This window comes from Ovis canadensis, chromosome 7 (genome assembly GCF_042477335.2).
Source record: "Ovis canadensis isolate MfBH-ARS-UI-01 breed Bighorn chromosome 7, ARS-UI_OviCan_v2, whole genome shotgun sequence".
NCBI lineage: Eukaryota > Metazoa > Chordata > Mammalia > Artiodactyla > Bovidae > Ovis > Ovis canadensis.
The window spans coordinates 111,456,393-111,483,307 of record NC_091251.1 but is presented as its reverse complement, the minus strand read 5'-3'; the positions used below and the strand labels follow the sequence as shown (position 1 = coordinate 111,483,307).

At 51.7% G+C, this 26,915-nt stretch overlaps 1 protein-coding gene across 19 annotated transcripts in view; it reads left to right on the top strand.

Annotated features, from left to right (window-relative positions):
* FOXN3 (forkhead box N3) overlaps positions 1-26,915 on the top strand; it is a 446,930-nt gene that overhangs the window by 195,216 nt on the left and 224,799 nt on the right. The gene's annotated exons all lie outside the window — the stretch shown is intronic.

Sequence of the window (26,915 nt, the reverse complement as noted above, 5' to 3'; positions counted from 1 at the left end):
AGTGTAAATATATCTATGTAGGAAAATTGCCACCAAGGGCTAGAGAAATGTGGCATTTGTCTTCTTTCTGAACATTAACTCGGAGAAAGGCCGCTGGCCTAGCATTCTGGAATAAATAGGCAGTGGTGGACGTTGTACAGATGACTTGAGCATCTTTATATACTGCAGGAACAAAGACCCCAAGTGCCCAGGAGACTCTCTTGAAATTCTGGGCTCTGTAAAGTGTTTGGCAACTTTGAAATTCCCTCTCAGTGTGGAAAGTGGGCTGAGGGTAAGGTTCTCATTCAGGACTGGATAAACTTTTTGCTTTAAAGCCTTTAAAGCTCGACCCGTGTGGTTTGCTAAAGGAAGTTTTAATAATTTGCTTTATCTTTCTTGTATGGAATATGATGGGTAGAGTAGAAAGAGGGTGGAAAAATGTTAGAAAAATGGTGACCTAGCTTGAAGTCCTGAAAAGTAACACTCGAGCGTGCTAAGTCGCTTCAGTTGTGTCTGACTCACTGTGACCCCATGGACTGTAGCCACCAGGCTCCTCTGACCGTGGGATTCTCCAGGCAAGAACCCTGGAGTGGGTTTCCAGGCCCTCCTCCAGGGGATCGTCCAGACCCAGGGATTGAACCTGCATCTCTCGCGTTGGCAGGCGAGTTCTTTACCACTAGCGCCACCTGGGAAGCCCGGAAAGTAACGTGGCCACGACTGAAATAACGGGAGAGAGCCGCTCTCTCCCGTTTCCCGTGCAGTGCTCCGGGCTCTGCGGTTTCCCCGTGGTGTGCTCCCGGCTCTGGCTTGTGCGTCAGCGCTGCAGCGGTGTGCAGCGGCGGCCCGCTGGCCTGTCTGTTTCTACTATTCACTTATTTGGCTGCACCAGGTCTCAGCTGCAGGGATCCTGAGCAGGACTTGAACCCAGGCCCGCGCCTGGGGAGCTCGGAGTCTCAGCCACCGGTGAAGTCCCTGCTTCCCGTTCTTTTTGAGGTTCAGGTCCAGGCTCAGGGCCACTCTTGTGTGGCCCAGCAGCTGTGCAGGCTTGGGCCTTTGATTCCTTCTGTCTCGGGGAACAGATCTGTGCTTCCAGTAGGATCTGGAGCCTGAGAAGACTCTACTTGCCCGAGTTTGCAGCTGGCCGGGCTGAAGTCCTGTTTATCCTTGCTGCCGCTGGGCATGTTTGCCGGCAGATGCTGTTCACCCAGAGTTTGTGCTGAAGACGGGGTGGGGTGGGGTGCAGGGCCTGAGGAGGGCGTTGTCCAGGAGGAGGAAGTTGTGGACGCCAAGGAGCTTTGCTGCTGACCGGGGAGCAGGTGGCCCCTTGGTCAGCGTGCAGGAGTGAGCACGCCTGAGCGCTCCGGCCCTGCCTCCCCAGGTCTGAGTTTTCCTGTAACTGTGACCGTCGCGGGTACTGCTGTTGTCCCCAGGAGTCCGTCACGCTCTCCTCCCATCCTTATCCCAGAAGGGGCATTGGGAGACTGACCTCCGGACTCGACTCTGCAGAGTGTTTTCCCATCATTCCTTAAACTTAGAGAAAACTCGCTGTTTCCCTGTAAAGAACTAAGCCCGTAACCTTAAAAGCTTCCATACAGGTGGGTCCTCTGGGAAGGGAAGGTCTGGGAGAGCAGTTCCACATCTCAGGTGGCGCTAGTGGTAAGGAACCCGCCTGCCAATGCAGGAGACGTAGGAGACTCGGGTGTGATCCCCGGGTGGGGAAGACCCCCTGGAGGAGGGCATGGCAACCCCCTCCAGTATTCTCCACGGAGAATCCCACGACAGAGGAGGCTGGCGGGCTATGGTCCTTGGGGTTGCAAAGAGTCGGACACGACTGAAGTGACGGAGCGCGCAGCACGGAGAAGCAGTTGCAGGGTTAGAAGGCGGAGAAGGCAGCGGTGTCAGGCCCGCCAGGGTTGCACGTCCCTGCTGCCGCGACGACCGCGGCCTTTAGTTTGGTGTGAAACGATTCTGCGAGTTTCCGCACGCCTGAGTCGGCGTGTTTGTTCTCGCGCCGGGGCACATGAGAGAAATTTAGCAAACGCACACTCTGAAATGTTCAACAAACCCAGCTCCATTGTGAGTGGAGACGCTCAGGAGTTGTCATTCACCAGCCTGGGGCGTGACAAGTGGGTGTCCAACAGCTCCCCCTAGCACCCTACTCGCCACCCCCACGCTGCTCTGGGAGTCTGGTTCGCCCAGGACCTGTCGTGGCACACGCCACGCCTGTTGAAAGGGAATGGTTTCGGGGGCTTGGAGGCGGTTAATCCTGTGAAATGCAGAGTCCTGGCTCCCCGGCCGTTCGGACCTGTTCTGCTGAGATGCCTGTTGGTTTTGTGACTGGGAGTTTGTTCCTGGAATTGCTGATGCTGTGAGAACAGAGTAGGGGTGCGAGCTCCCCGCTTCTCTGCACTTCCCTCTGGTTCCCCGGGGGCCAGCTGGAGGCTGCCTGGTGAGGGGCAGGCTCCTGGATACCCTTAGGCACCGGTCCCAGCCCATTCGCTTGGGGCACTCACCAGTGAGTTAGGGAAAGGCGTGTGCCCACGCTCTGCCCGGGGAAAGCCCCTCAGCCTTGCAGGTAAGCTTGTTTTTCCTGGGGGATTTTCCTTGACTGTAGCTCCGGCGCTGAAGTTCCACTGCAGCTCAGGGGTTAAGCGCGTGCCTGAATGCTGGTGAGCGGGCTGGCGGTGGTGGAAGCCTTGCGTTTGTGTGCACGGGGTTAGCCACGCCACTTCTGCTGTCTTGTTTAAAGTGCAGGATCACACTTAGGCTGAGATGCACGAGCGTGAGCCTGCAGAATCCGGTGTGATCCTTGTCTCTGGGGGCTGGGGACTCGTGCCCTGCGGCGCAGCTACTTGACTGGGGCTGGAGAGGGGACACCCTGAACCACACCGGCTCACTTGGGCTCTTACACACCCACCGCTTCTCCTGATTCAGCAGAAGAGACTGAGTCAGCAGGTTTAAGGTGGGCTGGGGAAATCCGAAATTCTTCATGCGCTTCATATTTCTGATTTCAGCCAGCTTTGGGAATCCTTGAATCAGAAGCCTTTTCAGGTTCTTTCCATGCAGAGATTTCATCAAGAACATATTCTCATGAATGAGTAAGTTAGGTGTGAACAGTTTTCTTTTTTCCTGTTTTATTTCTAATGGGACTTTGAAAGATGAGGTTTTTTTTATTTTTACCCCTCCCCAATCATGGAAAATTTCAGACACGTTCAGTACAGGCAGGAGTGTAGTGACTCTAACCACCACTGCCGTTGGCCACACCGGACTGAGTAGTTAACAGGGCCATGTTCAGTACAGGCAGGAGCGTAGTGACTCTAACCATCACTGCCGTTGGCCACACCGGACTGAGTAGGTAACAGGGCCATGTTCAGTACAGGCAGGAGCGTAGTGACTCTAACCACCACTGCCGTTGGCCACACCGGACTGAGTAGGTAACAGGGCTGGCCTCCCTTCATTCACGTTTGCTTTTCTGTTCTTGAGTAATTTGAAGCGAATCCCCTCCGTCGTGTTGCTTTACCCGACACACTTCCGTGTGTGTAGGAGCCGTTTCTGGAGCCGCAGTGCCAGCGCCACCTCTAGCAGAATGGACACTCCTTTGGTCTCACCAGATGCCAGGTCTGTTCAGATATTCTTGACGGTTTACAAAATGTTTGTTTGAATCAGGATCCAGGCGTCGTTTAAGCGCTGCACTGGGCTCTGGGGCTTCAACCTGTTTTCATCCGCGGCAGACGCCTGGCCCCTTCCTTGTCAAATTGACCTCTCTGCATAGTACGTCTGCTTCGTTGGGGTTTCATTAAGCTTGTTCCTCTGTCCTGTTGTGCGGATGCTCTGTGAAATGGAAGTGTGTGCTGAAAGGCTAGGTCCCGTTCTCACTTGTCTGGCCCCTGGGGAGTGCTTTATAGCTGCGTCTCGTGCCTTCTCCTGTCAGGAGGGCTGCTTGAGCCAGGCCTGGGGGCGCTGAGCTTGAACTGTGGGTTCACGTAGGGTTGGCTGCTCTTCCCTCTGCAGAGTCCCCTTCAGCCTTTCATCTCGCGGTCTTATCTGTGGGTAACCTTTGCCCAGATCAGTCAGGATAGAGGTCCAGAGTCTGGGATTCCGTTTTGAATTTCCTAACTACAGATCTCAGTTGGAACCATAAGACTGGTGTGTACCAACCTCTCTGAGTATTTGTAAATGAGACATAGAGCACAGTTTTTTATTTTTTATAAACTGGATTATAGTGGCTCAGGTGTGCATGTTGCTATTTCTGTGCTTTTTCTTGACTTTCCAGTTTAACAAAACATACTGTTGTCATAAGAGGGTTGATAAGGGAAACAGTGTACAGAAGTATATTTATTATATTCAGAGCTTTAGGTACAGTTTTAGCTTATAGATATAAGCAGCTTGTCTTGGTTGAAAGAGGCCTGGATTGGAAGCCAAGATACCTGGTTTGAGTTTTGATGCTGGAAGTACATGGCTGCTTGGACCTCAGTTTCCTCAGCTATAGAAGCAGAAGTTTATTGTTACTTGGGGCTTCTTAACCTGGGGTCTTTGAATGTCAGAGGCTTTGCAGACAACCCGGAGTTGCTGATAACATGTCATGTGACTGTGCATTTTCCTAGGAGATTTCAAGATTTTGTTCGATCACTTGTGTGGTTCTTAGTGGGACTCCTGACCCTGGAAAGGGGAAGAACCACGCGTGTTTTGTAATAACAGTAATGGACATCAGTTCAGTTCAGTTCAGTCAGTCAGTCGTGTCTGACTCATTTCGACCCCATGAATCGCAGCATGCCAGGCCTCCCTGTCCATCACCAGCTCCCAGAATTCACTCAAACTCACATCCATCCAGTTGGTGATGCCATCCAACCATCTCATCCTCGGTCACTCCCTTTTCAGAGAACACGTTATTTGTGCTTTCCCAATATCTTATTTCTTCCTCACTACAACCCTATGAGGTAGGCCCTAATTTCATTCTTAAAATAGATGATGATCAAGCTCAGAGTGGCTAAGGGACTTGCTAGAGGTCACACAGCTAGTATGCAGCGGAACAGGAACTCACCCTAATTCCCTCCAGTTCTGAAGGACATGTGCTGCCCTTAACCCCAGTGCTCGACCATGCTTCCTCAGTACAGAGGCTGATCGTTGATCTCGGGGCACTTCCTAAAAGTATGCTATGAACATCAGTTATAGAGGAATGAAAATAACTCAGATACACTCGGAATTTACTCTGGGGTACAGGGTAGAGGAAGATAAATATAGAGAATGTTTTTGTGCTTTGAAACGGGGCCAACCTTTAAGCAGCTGGAAAGGAGTAGAGTTTGCACAAAGCGTGCGGTGCGCAGCGCCCCCAGACCCCCTGCCCCCCCTCCACAGAGGTCTGGCCCAAGTCCAAAGCCCCTTATCCCTGCGTTTATGCAAATTCTCCCTCCAGTTCCCAGCTCCCTTGATGTTCGCTTTTCCATCTTGGTGGATGAAATTTCTTTTTCAGAAGCAATTTTGAAAAGGTAGCCCCTCTGACGTGGCAGCAAGCCCCTCGTATAGCAGTACCCCTGTATCACGGTTGCTCTTACTCCCTCCCCTCGGGGGTGCAGCCGCAGAATCGAGAGCATTTCCTTTTCCCATGACAGTTCCACCACACCTGTGATGGTCATTTTAGGAAGAAGAAAGGCCCTAACTATTACTGCTATTATTTTGTCAGTGGGGAGGTTGGTGGTAAATGATGCTTTCTGATAAACTCTGCAGTTCGGCCTTGTTGAGTCAGTTACTAAAAATCGGGGTAGTGTTGCGTGGTGGGACGTGTAAATATCAGATGGGGTGTGAAAGATTCTTCTGTGGTCGTCGGGGCAGGTGACAGTCCTGTTTGTCTCTGAGCTGGGGCCACCCTGCGTAGAGCAGAGACACGGGCTCTTCTCACCAGTGCCCACTGCCCGGCAGGCTGTTTTCCATCATCCGTGCTGTAGGCTGTGTTGCCTTGGAAGGTTGAGACGTTACCAGGGTCTCTGGGGGGCCTGAAATAAACATCCTCCCATGTCACAGTCCCTGGAACAGAAATCACTTCATACCAGCAGCCTCAGGGAGGTCAAGAAATCTGTGTGCTGCCTCCGGCCCCGCTGCGCTCAGTCCTGCCCATCTAGTCCTCCCAGACCCTGCTGCTCCCCCCGATCCTTCCAGGCAGAGGTGCCTTGGCTGGGGGGCGTTTCTCCTGTCTTCCTCTTGCCAGCTCTTCACTCCTCATTCGTGCGTTCAGCGGACTTTGAAAGCACCCGCTGCGTTCAGAGCCAGCGGTGCTTCCTGTGCGGAGTGCTCCCGGGGCGCAGGGCTGCGCGAGGGCGGCGCCGCGGCACACCTGCGCGGCTCCCTGCGCGCTCGCGCAGCTCCCTGGCAGAAGCCATCCTCCCGGGGCGTGCTCCGCCTTCCCTTGGTCCCTGTCCTGTTCCTCACATCAGTGCTCCCTGGCCCGTGCGTTCCAAGAGGACCCTGCTTCTCAGGTGCGCACAGTGTCCCCTGCTACCGACCTTGATGTGGGTCTATACAGGTGTTCTGGAAAGCTTGGTTCTCCTGGATCTGAGGACCCCATTAATGTATCTGTCCAGTATTGCAGTGCAGGAGACCCTGGTTGGATCCCTGGGTCGGGAAGATCCGCTGGAGTAGGGATAGGCTACCCACTGCGGTATTCTGGCCCGGAGAATTCCGTGGACTGTATAGGCAAAGGCAAAGAGTCGGACAGGGCTGAGGGATGTTCACTTTCAGTATTGTTTTGCATTCTATTAGGCAGGGCTTGGTGGTACCCAGCTATGAGTGTGAGATGCTTCTTCACTGATGGACCACGTGGATATGCAACCAGCAAGAGACTGTTCTCGGAACCTCCCCTGTTGAGCTGCAGAGGCTCCAGGAGTCCCTCTGAAACCACGTTAGCTGCGGGATAATTCTCTGCGCTAAACAGTATAGGAGTCTGGCTCACCACTCTCCTCTTTGGAAGTCGTGTGGTTTGCTTTGAGTGACGGGTTGTTGGGATTAATTCATTCCCCCTCACAGAGCCACTGAACGTCTTAACGCTCTTACGCTTTACCAATACGGTGACAGGTTTTACACTTTTTAGAAAATCCCCCCTTCTTCTCAGTGGACGTTTTTTGTGGTTGAAACAGATGATGGTGAATATATATATATATACACACATATACATTTAAAGGCTGATACAGTGTTCATCTGGATGGTGCTGTGATTACAGGCTGATCTCGTTTGTGGAGTTCAGGTGCGCGGCCCCCTTAGAGTGTAAGTCTTGTTCTCCACCGCGGTCGCGGGTAACTTGCTTGTTGCTCCTCTCAGTGAGTATGTGCAGCCGCCCTGTAAGGATGCTTCCTTCTTCCTCATCATCCTGCCGTCCTCCCTCCCTTCCTCCGTTTCCTTCCTTCCCTCCCTCCGCTGTTCCTAGCTGCGGCGCGCTGGCTGGCTTGCTCCAGTTGAGATGCGTGGCCTTGGGCTCCATGGCTCCGTGCATGTGGGATCCTAGTTCCCCAGCCAGGAATCAACCCACGTCCTCTTCTTTGGAAAGTAGATTCTTAACCACTAGGCCAGGGAGGTTCCCAGCCGAGTAAGAATTCTTCCCTGGCTACATTCGCTGTAACACTTGCTTAAAGGGGCTTCCCTGGTGGCTCAGACAGTAAAGAACCTGCCTGCACTGCAGGAAACCCAGGTGCAGTCCGCGGGCTGGGAACATCCCCTGGAGAAGGGGATGGCAGCCCACTGCAGTATTCTTGCCTGGAGAATGGGAATCTCTGTGGACAGAGGAAACTCGTGGGCTGCAGCCCATGGGGTCACACAGAGTTAGACACAACTGAGTGATTAATGCTTTCTCTTTCTGGCTTCACAGTGTTCAGACAGTTGAAATTCACTCTTGTCACTCCTATAGAATGCCTCTGCCTTCGTAGGGCAACAGTGTTTCACTGCCTGTAATTTCAGGGACACTGAGCACTTTTTACTTACTGGTTTATTCAGTAGCATTATTTGGTAATTTCAAAGGTTAAAATAAAAGCTGAGATTTGGTTCTTGCCTTTTAGAAGTTTACATTCCAGTGAAATAGGATACATTATACAAATACAGATTTACAAATGTGTAAACTGTTGCAGGTGTGAGAAGAGTGCCAGCTTGGTGAGTGAGGTCAGTCAGGCAGACTTCGCTTCCCCAGAGAGGGGCACTTGGAGCTGAGATAAATAGTAATGGGCAGGTTTTGAATAGTCCTTCTGCAGGGCGGGACACTTGAATAAATAGTTAACAAAGCATGAATGGACATGAGACCTCCAAGGATGGATTAGTTAGGTCGAGGTTTGGCTGTTTCTATTAAAAGATGCTTGCTCCTTGGAAGAAAAGCTATGACCAACCTAGACAGCATATTAAAAAGCATAGACATAATTTTGCCAACAAAGGTCTGTCTAGTCAAAGCTATGGTTTTTCCAGTGGTCATGTATGGATGTGAGAGTTGGACTGTGAAGAAAGCTGAGAAGAATTGATGCTTTTGAACTGTGGTGTTGGAGAAGATCCTTGAGAGTCCCTTGGACTGCAAGGAGATCCAACCAGTCCATCCTAAAGGAGATCAGCCCTGGGTGTTCATTGGAAGGACTGATGCTGAAGCTGAAGCTCCATTATTTTGGCCACCTGATGCAGAGAGCTGACTCATGGGAAAGACCCTGATGCTGGGAAAGATTGAGGGCAGGAGGAGAAGGGGACGACGGAGGATGAGATGGTTGGATGGCATCACCGACTCCATGGACATGAGTTTGAGCAAGCTCTGGGAGTTGGTGATGGACAGGGAGGCCTGGTGTGCTGCAGTCCATGGGGTCGCAAAGAGTCGGACACGACTGAGCGACTGAACTGATTATAAACAGGAACTCCAAAAAATGGTGAACTGAACAAGCTAGAAGGGCACTGCTTTGCCACATAAAGCAGGTCTTGAGGAAGTGGACAGAAGCCCACCTCCCGACTGCCTTTCCCCTCTGCTGTTCTCAGTGCACCGCTCGCCTCTGTTCCCACAGGCTGCTCCTGATCTAAATGGCATCTGCTGGTTGTTCTCATTTCAGGAAGCAGAAACGGGTATGCAGGGAGAGACAAAAGGGAGTCCCGTTGAGTTACCGGTTTTAAGGAGCTTTTCAGAAACAGTCCTGCCCGACACTCTGCTTTCATCTTGTTGGCTAGCTCCTGGCCACATGACTCCTGTTGGCAGCAAAGACGGCTGGGAAACGTAGTCTTTTAGCTGAGGCCATTGATATCGCAAGTGAAATGCTGATTCTGTTACTAAGCAAGCATGAGGCTTTCTGCCACAGAGGTCCGGACGGTCTCGGGGGATGAACGTTGCTGGGCCTAAAGGATATGTTGGAACAGGGTCAGAGAAGAGGAGAGGAATGGGGATCAGAAAGGTCATGTAAATAAGTGTGAAGAATTGCTGGAGGGGGAGCATGCTACAGGGAAAACTGTGAATTGTTCCAGTAATGTAAGTAGAGCGGAGATGATGACCGGTTTTTCAGACATTCTGTTCATCAGGGTTTTGCTTCCAGATATTCTAGTTATATTGCGCTTACTATCTTCAGAAGCAACAGCTTGATCGAGGTGAAGATGCAGTCATGTGCCCGGTGTGATAAGGAGAAAAGCAGGGGAGATACATGGCTGAAGGGAGGGAGGGGGTAAAGTAGTTCTTTTGATGATAGCTGGATGGTTTGCTATGCGAGGTTACCGACAGTTTCACAAAGAGAACGGAGCATTTGATGTGTGTGCGCGCATGCGCGCGTGTGTGTGCGTGCGCATGTGCGCGCGCGCGTGTGTGTGTGTGTGTGTGTGTGTGTGTGCGTGCGTGCGCATGTGTGTTGTGGCGCTGTTTGAGTACTTTTGCTTGTGAACTTAGCAGGAGACCAGTAAACATGGGCAGAGTGACCGCTGCTTCTCGGGGAAGAGGCTCTCCAACTCCCCTTCCTCTTTCCCTCGCGTCCCCGTGGGCTGTGTCGGGCGCGCTCCGGGGCCGGTGAGTTAGAGGCGAGTGTTGCCTTCCCTGGGGCTCTGCGCAGGGTCTCACACAAAGTGGTGACTGTCACCCTCAGGGGACGGGGCCCATAAGCGACTGCACTGGTGTCAGGAAACAGCTAGCGGAGCGCTCAGACACACGTGCTTCGCGTTTAGAAGAGAGGATGAAGTCACGTGAGCGCTGAGTCCAGCCGTGGTTGTCGTGGAAGGAGAACAGAAACACAGCCAGGCTCCTGGCATTAGCGGGCAGGCAGTGTGGCTCAGGGCTGGGGCACAGTCTCGCTCACTACGCCCGGAGTGCCCCTAGAATGTTGTGTTCCTTCTAGAATCTTCCGCAGGCGCAGCCATGCAAAGCGAGAAGCTGCATTCCCAGCCACACTTCTGAGACGCTACAGAAGCCTTACTCTGCAAAGTGACAGTTAGACTCTGCACTTACAAACAGGGCTTTCCTGGTGGCTCAGTGGTAAAGAATCCGCCTGCCAGTGTAGGAGGTGCAAATTCGATCCTTGGGTCAGGAAGATCCCCCCGGAGAAGGAAATGGCAACCCACTCCCGTATTCTTGCTGGGAAATTCCTTGGACAGAGGAGCCTGGCGGGCTGCGGGCTCCTCTGTCCATGGGGTCGCAGAAGAGTCGAACACGGCTTAGTGACTAAACGGCAACGGCAACTCGGAAAGAGAAGTAGCGTCGGTCATCTCAGAAGTATTTTCAGCAGAGTTCAGCCATGCGGTACGTGTTTCGATGTGCAAGCGCTGTTCTGGGTGCCGGGGATACGTCGATGACCTGTGATGCGTTGTCCCTCTTATTTCCCTGGATCGCCCACGTCGTGGGGGCAGAGAGGGTGACAGGGCGGGCTGCATTTAACAGTAGAGCCCTGCGTGGACACACGTAGGTAGCGATGATACCTGCAAGGATGACAAGAGATTGGCCTCGAGGGGCTGGGGAGGCGAGCAGGAGGCTTCCCGCGGGAGCTGACGGGGCCGGCCTCGGGTGGCAGGAGAGATGCAGGAAAGAGGGCACATGCCGAGGCCCTGGCAGCGGCTTGAAGTGCTCAGGGGCTGAAGGAGGGCCTGTAGGGGTGTGTCAGGGAGCGGGGATCAAGTGTTTAAGGGACAGGGCAGGGAGCATCTGCTCGGGGCTTGTTCTCTGGTGCAGGTTAGAGGTGATGGAAATGATGCTGCCTTGGACCAGCCGTGGGGTGTGCCGATGAAGGCCTGCGTGCAAATGTGGTTTGGGAAATGGGCGGCGTGGCTGGAGCCAGAAATACTGTTTTGACCATGTTGAATTTGAGATGGCTTTTGAACACCTAGGTGGAGCTCTCAAGTCAGAAGTTTGATAACGTGAGTTTCAAGCTCGCTGGAGAAGTCGGAGTCGAGGTATAAATCTGGGACGCGTTAGCGCTTATTTGGTGAAAACTAAAGAGGATTTCTGGATTACCTCTCCTTTAGAGAGGAGCTGAAATCAAGCCTCTATTTTAGTTCTGTTGGAAATTTTATTTCCATTACTGTTTGACTAGAGAATTCATTTGGGGGTGTAGTCATCCTGGTGAATAAAAACCCAAGAGGTTTATATTTAGAGGGAGAAGTTCAGAATTATTTAAAAAACAGCTTAACTGTCGTTATGGTAGTTACTGCCTGCAGCTTCACAGGCAGCAGAGGATATAACTTCCAAATGAGCTTGGGGCCAGGGACATCTCTGATTTGCTGAGAGAAACGCACTCTGGCGACCATTCCTTTTTAGCCCCCTGACCAGCTGGCTCAGTGGTAAAGAATCTGCCTACCAGTGCGGGAGATAAGGAGACCTGGGTTCCACCTCTGGGTCGGGAAGATCCCCTGGAGGAGGAAATGGCAGCCCACTCCAGTATTCGTGCCTGGAGAACCCATGGACAGAGGGGCCTGGAGTGGAGAGAGGGGCTGGGGTACCGCCAGCCTCCTTTGTCCATGGGGTCAGAAGAGTCAGACACGTCTTAGCCACTAACCCACCACCCTTGCACCTAACCCGTGACTTCGGCGGGTTCCCTGCCATCTGGTCCCAGGCTCGTGTCTCCAAGCAGCGAGATTTGTGGTCGATCTGGAAAGTCAGCAGCTGCTTCCGTAACAGAGTTGGTGGTGTGGAGGCTCCGCTGCTTTCAGGGGATGGACAGGCTGACTAGACTGGCCTCGACGCGTGGCAGGGAGCCCTGTAACATCGGGCTGCCCGTGCAGGCCCCGCCGGTGTAAAATCAGCCTTGCTTTAGAAGAGATCACTGCCCTTCCGGCTTGCAGAAGGAAGGGCTCACCAAGGTAATAAATCAGACAGAAGTAGCTGCTGTCAGTCGAAATAGATGGTAAGAGAGATCTCCTGCTGGTGGAATTTATTTAGCTTCACTTAAAGGAGAATGTGCTCATCAGGGTACATTTGGTTGCAAGGAAAAGAAAGTCACCCAAGTTGCCTTAAGAAAAGGATGCTCGGCCCAAGGCCTCAGCAGCGGTTCCCTGAATTGGTGGTGACGGGCGGTAAAGCGCGTCTGGGGGCCATGGCGATTCGCGCGGCTCCCTCCGTGACTCCCTCCGTGCCCGTGGGGCTGCTCATCCGCGCCGTTGCGGTCTCCTCATGAGCCTGGCTTCCTCCGTGTGGCCCTTGACTCCGCGTCTTGACACCCCCGGCTCGCCGAGGCAGCGCCGGGGTGCTTGGCGCCAGCCCTTGTGATGGAGGGCCCCAGCGCCCCGCGGAGTCGGCTCCACCGCCCCCGCGCAGCGTCTGTCCTTATTTTAGACGCACAGACCCGCGCTCCCTGCATCAGACGTCCGCCCTGGTCCCAGCAGGGGCAGGGTCGCCCCGGGTCAAGACAGCAGTTGGGGCCATCCCTTAATCTGGAATGAGGCGTGGGCTTGGACTGGGGCTTCAAATGTGCCTGCAACAAAAAAGTTATTTGGAAAGACTCTGGTCTTTGGAAACAATTTTTTTAGAGATTTTTTTTTTTTAATGTAAACCATTTTCAGAGTCTTCCTTGAATTTGTTACAAAATCGCTTCTGTTTTTTATGTTTTGGCTTTTTTGGCTGCAAGGTGTGTGGGACCCTCTACCTCCCCAACCTGGGATCCGATGCAGACTCCCTGTATTGGAAGGCAGGGTCTTAACCACGGGACCGCCAGGAAAGTCCCGGAGGAAAACAGTGAGTAACTCTGGAGTCTTCTGTGAATCCTGCCTCCTGTGTGTCCTCTCAGCCTCTTTCTCCCAGATAACAGATTTTCACACCAAGGAACTCGGGGGCCGTCTCGAGCCTCCCTTTGTTCCGGTCTCTGGTGATGAGTTCATCTTTCTCGCGTTTTGTTCCCATAGATTTGGGGCTGTGATTCTCAAACTAGCAGTTTTCCTTGGTGGCTACTTCCTGCTGCCAGCTGCCCTCAGATTGCTTGTGATCACAGGCTTGAGTGGTTACCAGAAGTGATGACCTCTAGCCTCCGGTTGCAGACAGGAGTGAGTGTCCGGCGTCCGACACACGTTGTCTTCATTCTCCAGAGCAAGGGATGGGGAAAGGGGCCTTGCTAGTAACCATTGTGTACCGGCCCCTGTCATCACGTTGAGATGTCCAAAATGGGGGAAAAAATGTAATTACTTCCTGCCAGGGACTGGAGATAATGAAACTCTGGTGGAATGGACTGGGCAGGGGTAGAGAGGGGCCAGGGCCAAGGGACTGGAAGTCCAGTGGCCAGGATGGCATGCTTAGGGGATCCAGAGGAGAAGAGGGTCCCTGGGCTTAGCAGAGCCGTGGGAGAGATCCTGGAGAGGAGATGGGATTTCATTAGCTGGGTGGCCAGGGCTCTGGCTGGTGACAGGGAGAGAGGAGGTCACTGGAGTCCGTAGGGTTGACTTGGACGTGGGGATGGGGATGCATATGGTGGGAAACTGGGTTTGAAAATGGGACTGACATGTCCACCTGTCTGGTTGGGAGTTGTTTGTGATTGTGTGAGGCATTGTATCCATGAGCGTGTAGCTTTCCAGCAACTGAACAGTGGACACTTGGTTCGCTTTGCAAGTGGGGAGACTGAGGCTCAAAGAAGTTCATCGGCTTGCTAAGTGGCCCAGCCAGATGTTTAACCAAGATCTGGGATTTCTGCTTTCCTCCACCCCACTTGGCTGAAGCAGAGGGCTCCTGTAAGATAGAGAGGAGGTTTGCAAGGTTTTAGTTGAGCTGGACTTTGGGTGTTGAGTGCTATGCTGAGAAGTCTAGACTTTTCTTATAAGGCAGGGGGCAACCCTTAGACATTTCTGAGAAAACGCATGGCATATACACAAATAAAAAAGTGAAAGTGAAGTCGCTCAGTCACGTCCTACTCTTTGCAGCCCCACAGATTGTAGCCCACAGAATTTTCCAGGCAGGAGTACTGGAGTGGGTTGTCATTTCCTTCTCCAGGGGATCTTCCTGACCCAGGGGTCAAACCTGGGGCTCCCACTTTGCAGGCAGAGGCTTCACCTCTGAGCCACCAGGGAAGCCTGCAAAGCAGGAGGCAAGCCACTCTTGTCTTCAGGGTTTCTGCAGCAGCCCTGTCCTCCAGAGCAGGACTTTCTGGTGCTGGAAATTTATGGAGAAAAAGACGGTGGCCAGCAGTGACCGATTTTCCATAGATTTAGCTAGCTTGGACCCAGTTTGTAAACAAACAGGTCCGACAGTCTCCAGCTTATTTTTTAAGTGTTTTGCCCTTATTTTCATTTAATGATTCTGTTTTCACTGGCTGCTGCCCTTGCCTGTCGGTGCCTTCACTTCCTGTGAATGACTTGGCCACGATGGAATTCATGGTTTAGAGGGGAGTGGAGTGAGTGACCCACACCCTGTACTGCTCTGGGGATTTGATCATTTTTTGGTGTCGGACGCATTTTTCCCTCTTTGGGTTTCACGTGGTAACATCTTTTCCCCTTGGGCATTGTCAGTAAGCACAGTAATATTAACCTTTTAGTACTACCTTCTTGGCACTATGGACTGGTTTCGTGGAAGACAATTTTTCCACAGATTGGAGTCGGGGGATGGTTTCGGGATGATTCAAACAGGTTGCATTTATGGTGAATTTTATTTCGGTTTTATAGCATCAGCTCCACCTCAGATCATCAGGCATTAAGTCCCAGAGATGGGGACCCCTGACATAGGTGACTTACTTTATTCCTTTGTTCCTGTACCACCTTGAGTTCTTGGAATGTGGAGAGAACTGTGCTCGACGCTGTGAGGGGACACAGAGGTGTGAGCCTGGGTCCTCGGGTCGGTTAGTCGGGTCAGTCGCTCGGTCTGTTTGCGGACCCGTGGACTGCAGCGCGCCGGTCCTCGGGGGACACCCTGATGCCTCCCACCGTCCCTATGTCCGGCCCTGCGAATCTCAGGGCCCTCTGTTTCTGAGGCGTCCCTGAGCCCTCCTGTTCTCAGCTCCATACCCCGTCAGCTGCACGCGTCCTTTGACTTTGCCTCCTTCCTGGCTCCGAGGCCCCAGCAGCTGTAACCCCAGCCGCTGATCTTTCTTGTTTGCCGGGTCGTGCAGGAGCCCCTAGTCCCTTCCCACCTGCCATCCTCGAAAGTCCATCCACACAGGGCTGCCAGCGGGCTCATTAATTCACAGCCCTGCAGCGGCTCCTATTCCCTGGATGGCTTGTCTCAGAGTGTGGCTCTGACCACCGACCTAGAGTGATCTAGGGTGTTGATGAGAAATGCACTTTTCTGAACTTGAGCCCAGACTTCCTGAGCATTTCTGGTGGTGCTGTCTAGGAAGCCGCGTTTAAGCACACTCCCCAAGTGAGTCTTGAAAATTTGAGAAGCAGCATTTAGAGGAATAAGATCAAACGCTTCAGGTGGGCTTATAAAGTCTGCCTTGCTTATACTTATGTTACGGAGGGTTAGTACTGCAGTATAGTGGCCCTGAGCACGCAGTGTAACCATCGTGGGGGCCGACACCATACTTAGCGTTAACACTCAGCCTGTCTTCTTTCCTCTGAACTCCGTCTGCCCCTTCTCACCACCAGCCCCCCCCCCCACCTCAGTGTTTTAAAGCAAGTCTCGGGCAGCAAATCATCGTCTCTCCAGATATTTCAGAATATATCTCTAAATGAACTCTCAAACTCACGGAAACACACTCCTCTCCCCAAAACCATTATCACTCCTAAAACCAAATTAACCGAGATTCTTTACTGTATCTAAGAAAGTGAAAGTCGCTCAGTCATGTCTGACTCTTTGTGACCCCATGGACTATACAGTCCCTGGAATTCTCCAGGCCAGACCACTGGGGTGGGTGGCCTTTCCCTTCTCCAGGGGATCTTCCCAACCCAGGGATCAAACCTAGGTCTCCCGCATTGCAGGTGGATTCTTGACCATCTGAGCCACCAGGGAAGCTGCAATTCAGTTACATATATTTTCATATTATTTTCCATTATAGGTTTTTATAAGATATTGAACACGGTTCTCTGTGGTATATGTAGGACCTTGTTTCTTTTATATACGGTCGTGTGTGTTTGCTAGACCCAAACTCCTGATGTATCCCTGCCCATCTTCCTTTCCCCCTTTGGTAACTGTTAGTTTGTTTTCTATGCCTGTGAGTCCGTTTCTGTTTTGTAAATAATTTATATTATTTTTTAGATCCCACATATAAGCGATATTTGTATATCATATATTTGTCTTTGTCTAACTTCACTTAGTATGGTATTCTTTAGGTCTGTCCATATTGCTGCAAATGACAATATTTCATTCTTTTTTTGGCATATATATATATATGAAAGTGAAAGTCAGTCATGTCTGACTCTCTGCGACCCCATGGACTATACAGTCCATGAGGGTCTCCAGGCTAGAACGCTGGAGTGGGTAGCCTTTCCCTTCTCCAGGGAATCTTCCCAACCCGGAGATGGAATCGGGGTCTCCCTCATTGCAGGCAGATTCTTTGCCAGCTGAACCACAAGGGAAGTCCAGGAATACTGGGGTGGATGGCCTGTCCCTTCTTCAGCGATCTTCCCGACCCAGGAATTAAACTGGGGTTTTTGTAGGAATTCTGTGCCAGCTGAGCTGCTAGGGAAGCCCGTGTGTGTGTGTGTGTGTGTGTGTGTGTGTGTGTGTGTGTGTGTGTGTGTCCACGTCCACGCACGTGCGTAATTATATATTATATAGCACATCTTCTTTAACCATTCATCTGTTAATGGACACAGGTTCCTTCTGGGTCTTGGCTGCTATGAGCGTTGGGGTACATGTATTTTTCCCGATTAGAGTCTTTGTGTTTTCTGGATACACACCCAGGAATGAGTTGCTGGTATCTCTGGTTTTAGTTTTTATTAAGGAGCCTCTGTGCAGTTTCCCCCATAGTTTGTGGTGGTTTTATTGAAATACCTTATAAGAAAATGGACGAGGTGTAAGCCACAAATTCAAATATTTTAAGATAAATTTAGGTTTATGTTTTTTAAAGTTTTGAATATTCACTGCTAAAAAGGTTTGTGTACCCTGTATGAGTAGCTTTCTCTCGTTAGGAAGAACGCTACTTTCAGCTTTTTGGGTTTTTTTCAGCCCTTTGTAAGACTATGGGCTTGTCCAGACGGCTGCTGCTGTCTTCTTTCAGTGGCCAAGAGTTGCCACCCTCTCGTCCAGAATTATCAAAAGGGAGCCAGTCTTAGTACTAACGTGCTGACGAAGGAGTGTTTTACAGTTGGGAGAGAAAGAGGTGGTTCGTGCAGTATGGGAGAGTTGACCCCTGCCCTGTGGAAGTGCTGAGTTGTGGATGACACCCCACAGTCTGGCACTTTCGTTAAAGCCCAGGTTTTCTTTGCTTTTGCTGTTCCCTAAATTCTTTGATAGAGAGCTCTTCACGGGGATCCTAGAAGATGACAGTGGTTTATGGAAGAGTCTCAGGTCCCAGTACAAGCGACTTGCCGGAAGCTCAGTCTGGTCCCAGAGCCCCAACCTGCAGCTCCTCACTCTGTACCATCTCTTTGCTTCGCTCTTTCCTCAGGACTCTATTAACTGGACATGGACATGAGCTTGAGCTGTTATTACATGGTACTTATTTTCCTTTGTGTGTCTTATCACTGAATGTACTGAAATTTTCTGGAAGTGATTTATCATTTTGGTTTGTGACCTTTGAAAACACGCTCAGGCCTATCCTGTGTTTGTTTCATCAGTTACTCAGAATGCCCTTGAGCTTTACTCTGACAAAGTCTGTGGACCCTGTTTTGAGTTACTTGCTCATTAGTATTGTAGCCATCAGTACAATCCACCCAGATCTTTCCTGGTGAGCTGGGACCTGTTTGTTGATACATGCATTACGCGTCAAGACGCAGAATGCCCGGGAGCAGTGAGACGTGGAGTCAGAGGACTGTGGGAGGCTTTTTTACTTATCCGTCTCAACCCTGCTGTCATTCTCTCTGGTTCGTTAACTTATTTTACAGGTTTTTCCTCCCTCCTTAGAGGCCAGTTTATATTGAGGGGAGGTGTTCCTCTGAAATAATGCAAATGAGTTAGAATGTAATGGGACCACTCCTGTATGCCGGGAACTTTCTCATAACGCATTCATTCGTTCAGCAGCTGCTGATGCCGTGTTCATAAACAGACTGTGTGCCAGGCACCAGGAAAACAGGGATGACTCCAGTCTGGAGGGAGAGATGAGCGTATAAAGACACACATGCCCTCGGTGGCATATGCCGTCCACACACGGCGGAGAGCGGGGAGGAGTGCAGCTTGGCTTCTGCGTGTCAGTGAGTAGAGGATCTGGTGCATGGAGAGGGTTCATAAGAAGCTCGGCCGACGTGCAGAGCACGGAGGTGGTGTCTGAGAGTTACCTGGGGCCCTACCAGCTCCGCGACCCCAGCGCCTGCCTCACTCTGGACCTGAGGCTTCTGCACTCAGTGGCCTTTCTCCTGGGTCCCCGCTATGTGTGTCCCTCGAGTTGTCACTCATCTGTCGGTTGAGTTGGCCTGGATCCATGGTTCCCAAGCCACTTGCCCCAGAAGACTCTCTTTTGTGTTTTGCTGTTGTTGTTTGTTTGGTTTTTTAGCCACACTGCACAGCAAGTGTGAGCTTAGTTGTCTGACAAGGAATCGAACCCGCACTCCCTGCATTGAAAGCGCTGAGTCTCAACCCCGGAACCGTCAGAGAAGTCCGCTTCTGTGTGTTGTCTGTGTCTTTTTTATTTTCCTGGAAGACTCTGTCATCCTCCCCGTCCCGTGCTTTTATCAGACACGCAGGTTGACGGCCAGTCCCGGTTGCTGCCCTGGGTTGAGGATGAGCACTTGTACCCACAGCACAGGAGCGTACACGGCCTGTGGTGCATAAACGTGTGACTCTGGGAGGCTTGAGGAGGTGCTGGGAGGCAGCCCTGCCCACATAGGGCTCCCTCTGCAGGAGACTCTTCCCACAAGGGAGCCTTGGGCCTGGGATGCGTGTAACCCGCAAGCCCTTGCTCCCGGCCAGATCAGAGCTGGGCGATGCCTCCTAGACGGAGACCATCCAGCTGTGCTGAGCCACCCCTCGGGGCTCTCATTCCTGCCAGCATCTCAGAGTTGGCCCTTAGGACCCGATCTTCTGAGCTCTCCCGCAGGGCTCTGGGAGCCCAGGATAGAGAACGGCAGCTCCCACTGTTCCTGCGGTGGCGGGTTCTCAGTGTGTGCAGGGCTTCACACCCCTGTGTACCTCCCCAGATCGCTTAGGACAGGCGTGTCCACGTGGGGCTGACGACTTCCTTCCCTCTGCACGTTTCTCTTGACGATCGAGCGTGTCTCCTTTATCAGAGGGCATCTCACGCGCTCCCACAGTGTCGGGGGTGTGATGTGCGCGTGTCGGCTCCTTCGTCTTCCTCCCCGGCTCCCTGCTCTGGACCAGTTGTCCCTCTGGGCTCGTGCTTCTCTTCTGCCGACTTGTCGCTCTTTCGCATCCAGGAGTTTGGAGAGAGGCTTGGACTGCATTTTCTTTTCAGAGCTTGCGGAAAGAACCACCTGTGCTGATCCCTTGATTGTGTCACCATCAGCGAGTGTCTTCTCCCTCCCTGTGGACAGGCCTGGTGTCTCTGCAGGCGTAATTTATTGCCACGTGGTTATTTTCCTAGCGGTGGTTGAGCTTCATGAAATATAATCCCAGCTGGTCTTTTTTTGTGGCCCTGTGCAGAGTGTGTGGTATACACACTCAGGGCCGTGTGTTTGCTGAGGTGTGTGGGTTTGCTGGCGAGCCCTGTTCCTGGCCGTCACCTGGCTGTGACTGATGCAGGCCCATTTGGAGATGGCTGTGAAGCTTTATAGATAACCTGTCCAGAAACAGCAGCTTATTCACATGGTGCCATTGTTGGATTTCTCGTGGTGCCTGCTGTTTACCTGTCCAGGCGAGTGTTGTGGGTTGAATTGTGCACCCTCAAAAGAGGGGTGGAAACCCTAACCTTCAGCACTTGTGACGCCATTTGGAAACAGAGTATTTGCAGGTAGCATCGAGGTAAGGTGAGGACATACGGGATTAGTGTGGGCTTTAATCCCAGGTAACTGGCGTCGTATAAGAAGAGGAGGTCCCGGGAAGAGTGCCACGTGAAGATGGAGGCAGACGGTGCACGGATGCCTCTGCCCGTCAGGAAACGCCAGGACTGCGGCGACACCGGCGCTTAGGGAGGAGACACGCATCACAGCTTCCTTCAGAACGTCTGGAAAGACCCAACCCTGCTGATACCTGGGGACTTCAAGCCAGAACTATGAGAATGCATTTCTGTTGTTTCAAGGCACCCAGTTTGTGGCGCCTTTTTACAGCAGCCCTCGGAAGCCAGCACAACAGGAAAAAGAGGTAGCAGTGCTTTCTGCTTTTACACTAACGGTGTGAAGAGCTATGACCAGCCTAGACAGCACATTGAAAAGCAGAGACACCACTTTGCCGACAAAGGTCCATCTAGTCAAAACTATGGTTTTTCCGGTAGTCATGTATGGATGTGAGAGTTGGACTATAAAGAAAGCTGAGCGCCTAAGAATTGATGCTTTTGAACTGTGGTGTTGGAGAAGGAATTTGAGAGTCCCTTGGACTGCAAGGAGATCCAACCAGTCCATCCTAAAGGAGATCAGTCCTGAATATTCATTGGAAGGACTGATGCCGAAGCTGAAGCTCTAATACTTTGGCCACCTGACATGAAGAGCTGACCACTGGAAAAGACCCTGATGCTGGGAACCGTTGAAGGCAGGAGGAGAAGGGGATGACAGAGGATGAGATGGGGGGATGACAGAGGATGAGATGGTTGGATGGCATCACCAACTCGATGGACATGAGTTTGAGCAAGCTCCGGGAGTTGGTGATGGACAGGGAAGCCTGGCGTGCTGCAGTCCATGGGGTTGCAAAGAGTCAGACATGACTGAACAACTCAACAACGCTGTGAAGAATTAAACCTAATGAAAGGTGCTTAGGGATCGTGCAGTGGGACTGTACCCTTTCACAGAGCAGGGGACCTGAGGCTGGAGGGTTGCTTGGAGCTCCCCAGTGGGGGTTGCTGATGGATTCAGATCCAAAACAGCTCAGAGCTGTTTTCACTCTTAACACTGCCTATTTGAGGACATTCGAAACCTGATTTTCGTTCACATTAAAGAAAAAGAAGCCAGATTAGGAGGCAGATGGTTTGTTTGCCTCTTCAGTTTTGATGATGAATGAGGAGACTGTAGGTCTCGATGACCGAGTGGGGAGAATTTACAGAGTTCTGGGCATATTTGCTTCAGAGACTGCAGGCAGACAGCTTGGGACACAAACTGACGGGATTGGTTCTTCTGGGACCATTGCTTGTTTGTCGTGCACTTGAACTTCCCCGCCTCTGTCAGGAATGAATTATGATCAGCGTCCACTTTTCTCCCCTCCTTTCTCTCCCCTCCCCTCTTTTCTCTAGCCGGCAGCTGAAAGGCTTTTTCTTGGGACTTCCTTGATGGCCCAATGGTTGGGAATCTGCTTTCCAATGCAGGGGACGTGGGTTCAATTCCTGGTCAGGGAACTAAGGTCCCACTCGCCCCAAACCTGTGTTCCTTAGCTAGAGGGCCTGGGTCCTGCAATGAAGATTAGCCCGGCCAAAAAAAAAAAGCAGTAAAGTTATTAATGCGGTTAAGTTTGTTTGTTTTTATCTTAAAAGGCTTTTCTCGGTGTTTGTGTTGGAGGAAGGTGGTGTGGGGTAGTGGAGCATTAGGAAGGCTCAGCTTTTTAGCTTTATAAATGGAAATCCTAAAAGGCGTCACCCTGTTTTAAACTCACGCCACTCATCTCATCCTCTTCAGACCCCACTTAGAGTTTAGAAGGCAGCTCCTTAGAGTAGTGAGAACTTGCCTAGGTTGCCTCTGACTACTTGGGGGTGTTTGTGGACCTGTCTCAGTCTCCCCTCAGCCCTCCAGAGCTGCGCCCCCGATCCTGGGCTGTCTGCTGTACCAGGGATCTGCCTCCGGGGTCCGCCCACACGGCCCTGTGCCCGTGGCAGGTCTTAGACGCCCTGAGCCTGTAGGATGGCCCTTCCTGCCTGCTGATTGTCTTGAATTGGTCCCACCAGGTGCCACAGCTGCCTGACGTTTCTTACTTAGGATCTGACTAAACCTTGAACTTGGAAGGAGCGGCTCTTGTTTGGAGTAATGTGTTCTTCAGCAGAAAAGTACTTTCGACTGAAAGGTGGGGTCAGACTCGGTTCGCAAACCCCAGCAGTTGCGTCGGACGGGCTCTTGGTGCGGACGCGGAGGCCCAGCCTGCACCCCTGTGGAACTGTTAACGCGTGGCGCCGCTTTGTTCGTGTGACTCAGTGTCCGCATGACCTCAGTCTCACTAAGCATCTGAAGGCACTTTTGTCAAGTGTCTTCAGTTTGACAGTGTGACAGCATTTTATTTCTGAGCAACAGTTGTCCCCTCGAGCCTGGGCTGCTTTGGGAGCAGGAGGACTCGCTGGCAGCCCTGGAGTGCCAGGGTCCACCTGGGGCTGGCGATGGGCAGTCAGGCTGCTCCTTGGGTTCAAGGTGACTCTTCTGAAGTGTGTGTGTGTGCACGCACGCGCTGAGTCGCTTCAGTTGCGTCCAGCCTTTGTGACCCCATGGACTGTAGCCTGCCAGGCTTCGCTGTCCGTGGGATTTTCCAGACAAGAACCCCAGTGGGTTGCCATGCTCTCCTCCAGGTGAGCTTCCTGACCCAGGGATTGAACCTGCGTCTCTCATGTTTCCAGCACTGGCAGCGAGTTCTTTACCACTAGCGCCACCTGGGAAGCCCTGAAGTTTACCCCTCCTTAACTGGCCCCGGAGAGCAGACATAAGCCCATAAACAGTTCCCTGGGCCGGTCCTCTTCACCTCTGGCTTATGCTGGGCTGGACCCAGTGTTAAGCTTAGCATCCAGAAAGGAGACCTTTCTGGAATACTACCTCCTAAGTGATAAGGGCAGGAACTCCTGAGAGGGACTGGACTCCTCCTGGGAGAGTCTCCCCTCCCTTGTGTGTGGACGGGACCCCTCTCACAGTATCGCCAGGGAACCAGCAAGGACTTGAGATGGGTTGCTGGAGATTTGGGGCATGTGAGTCGATTCAATTACTTTGGTGCTTCCTTGTGCCATTTTTATTTCCTTTAATACCGTGTATTTTGTTTTGCTAGTCTTCCCCGCTTAGAATAAAAGCACGCTCAATGATACGAATTCTCTAGTATCTAACAGAATGATACTGCTTGTCAGTTTGAGGAAAAAGCAAATTGTCTGCTCTGTGGGTTGGGATTTCCTCTTTAAAAAAAAAAAAAAGCAGCTTAGAGAAAATCCCCAAACATAGTCTCCTGATTGAAAAATATATTAATGGATTTCACGGCTTTATCATTTTCTTAAAGTAACAGTTCTCCTTACTTTTAAAACATATACTATATATATGTAGATATGCTATTGAAACGTATGACTGCAAACATTCTGTGTGCAGAATTTTTTATGGTTTATAAAAGAGCGGGGGAAGCCATAATTTTACAGAATTGAGTGGTCATAAAGAGCCTCCTTATTCCTCCTGCCACCCTTTTTGGCAGTGGACCAAAGGGCAGGCATCCCACCTGTGGTGGTGACTGGCTGAACCATCTCTGTGTGGTCTCCACGGCAGGCTCATTAATATCATGCATTGATGCCTTCAGACTGCCCTTTGTATGTCGAATCTGGCTCCCTACATGTCATCCACACGTGAGTGCTCCTTGCCTGCCAGCCAGCACACTGTCCATTTCGACAGCTTTCCATCCTTGTCTTCATAACACACTTTTGGTGTCTTCATTTGGATCGCTTGTGTTCTTTGCGCTTGTTGTATAAAAACGAAAATTGAAAATTAAAGTGATTAATAATAAGAATTATTATTAAGAGCATAATTCTCCTGAACACATCCATTGAGAAAGAGCTGGAAATCGTCGTGTGTGAATCTGGGGTCTTGACTGGGGAACCACGGGAGCCCTCGGCTGGGAAGGGAAAGAACATTGAGGAGCCTGTGTGAGATGCCCCACGTCCAAAAGGTTGGGCATACTTGTGCTGGGCTGTGCTTAGTCACTCAGTCATGTCTGACTCTCTGTGACCCCATGGACTGTAGCCCACCAGGCTCCTCTGTCCCTGGGTTTCTCCAGGCAAGAATACCGGAGTGGGTTGCCATGCCCTCCTCCAGGGGTTCTTCCCGACCCAGGGATTGAACCCAGGTCTCCCGCACTGCAGGCGGATTCTTTACCAGCTGAGCCAGCAGGGAAGTGTAGGGATTTCATAGTCGTTCGTTTCTAGTTTTGTTGTCTGAGGCGTTCTGAGAAGGAACACACCTCCATGCTTGTGAGGAGGAGGTGGTGACAGAGAAGTCTGTGACTTCCTTGAGTTTCGCTTTCAAACCCGGTTCAGGCAGGCGTTGCAGATGGGACGAAAAGGATTGCCCTGAACCCCCAAACAGAGCTCCTGTAAAGTGTCCGCTGGGCTGCAGCGCTGCGCACAGGCGCCTTCCGGATGACTGCTCCCTCTCAGCATGGCAGGACATTCCTCAGTCATCCTGATTTCCCTCCCGAGGCTTCAGGCGTGCAGTTTCCTGGGACTTTCTCTTTCTGGATCACCTGACTTTGGAGCCTCTGATTTTTCTGGGCTCTTTCTGTGAGTGCCCAGCATTACAGAGCAGTCGGGCCGGGGCTCTGCCGGCCCTGGTGACCCAGCTGCCCCCAGAGCCATGTTCCCCAGTGTGTGGAACCCATCCCTGTTTAACTCGTCTTCACCCTCAAAGATTCTGCTGTCGGCCCCTGGGGCATCTCAATTTTATTTTTCTGCTTCTTCCCCAAACACCTTCTTGGCCGGCAGGTTCCAGCTCTCAGAGGTCTTGGTAAGCCCTCCCAGTGGGCTCCATCAGGACTGTCTTCCGGGGAGCGCTTTGCTGCAGGTGCATTTATTTGTTACTTCTTTGTTACTTGTTCACCATCTGCCTCCTGCACGTGGAGGACAGCACCTTACATAAGGGGCTCCGGAAGTTCTGCTGAATGAGTCATTGGCGCCCCCATTCTCCTGGTCCCCTCTGATTCCTCCTCTCCTTGGGCCTCTGGACCACACCTTGCTTGTGGCCCCACCCTCTTTATCCCCGAGTGGCAGGTACGGCCTTTCGCGTCTCCCAGCTCCATCCCCTGCAATCTGAATACTGTTACCACTGTGTCCTCTGCTCAGGTGTCTTAAGTTCCCAGATCGAAGTAAGTTTTCCCTGACTTTCTAGACCCTTCCCCCGCTTCCTAGACCTTTCTTCACCCATTTCTGTCTTGGTGTGGTGTTGCTTCTCTGCACTTACGCACCGCTGGATACGGCTGGTTACTGCCTGCTCCTGGAGTCTGCGAGGCCTGGTCCGCTGCTTATGCGGTCTTTACCTGGACTTCTTCTTTTTTGTTGTTTTAATTTTTTCTCCCTTCTGTACAACTCAACCAAGCTCTCTCCTGAGAGCTCTGTTTAAAGCCTATCTCCTTAATGGAATCTGCTCCTGATCTTATTACACACACACAGTCTCTCCTCTTTCTGGCCCTTGGCACTTACAGTCTCTGTACGCAGCTTATAATAAACTTTATAACACAGTCTGTCATCTAATGAAATAAGGAGTAGTGCAGATGATTTTCAGGAGCTTGGAGGTTGGAATCAGAGTGACCTAGGTAGGCCTCTTTTTTTGCCATCTGCCAGACGTGGGTCCTTCAGCAAGTTGATTATTGTTAACGGGTGTCTCGTCCTCATCTGTGATGTGAGAAGAATAATGCCTTCCTTCACGTGGTTGTTTAAAGATTGAATGATATAATGACGGTACAACTCCCAGGATATACTGGGTGCTCCGTCAGTAGTATACCCATGGTCATTTTTCCTGTGAACTGAACCGTATCCTCTGTAAGTTGATATTCCCAGTGTGACTGCATTTGGATGCAGAGCTTTTAGGAGGTAAGTAAGGTTACACTGTGTCATCAGGCCGTGGTCCTCATCTGATGGGATCCGGGGCTTTAGGAGAAGAGGAAGCTCTCTGTCCGCACTCGCACACCAGGGGAAGGCTGTGTGAGGTGCAGGACACGTAGGTGGCCGTCTGTCAGACAGGACGAGAGTCCTTACCAGGAGCTGGTCTTGGAGCCGCCAGAACCGTGAGAAATAAATTCCTGTTTTTTAAGCCTTCCAGTCAGCGGTGTTCTGTGAAAGCAGCCCGAGCCGGCTAATAGAGTTGACTTTCTCTCTAATTAGATAACGGTTTGCCGAGCTGATGTTAATTGAGCACTTGTTATGTGTCAGGAGCTTTCTCATTCAACCTTGCTGCGTCCAGTCTCTCAGCTCTCACAGTCCCCTCAGGAGTCCGGTTGCATACCGTGCTGCGGTCCCCAGAGCTTCCAGCAGCCACTTCCGGCTTCCTCCTTCAGCCACTTCCGGCTTCCGCCTTCGTGTCGTGGCGCCTCCTGGTGGTGTGCTGTCTGAACCGCTGACCCCGGCGACCCTGAGCGGAGGCCATGGGCTTTCTGAGCGAATGAAGAGTTCTGCTGAGTGCCAGGGCCCGTGCCTTGT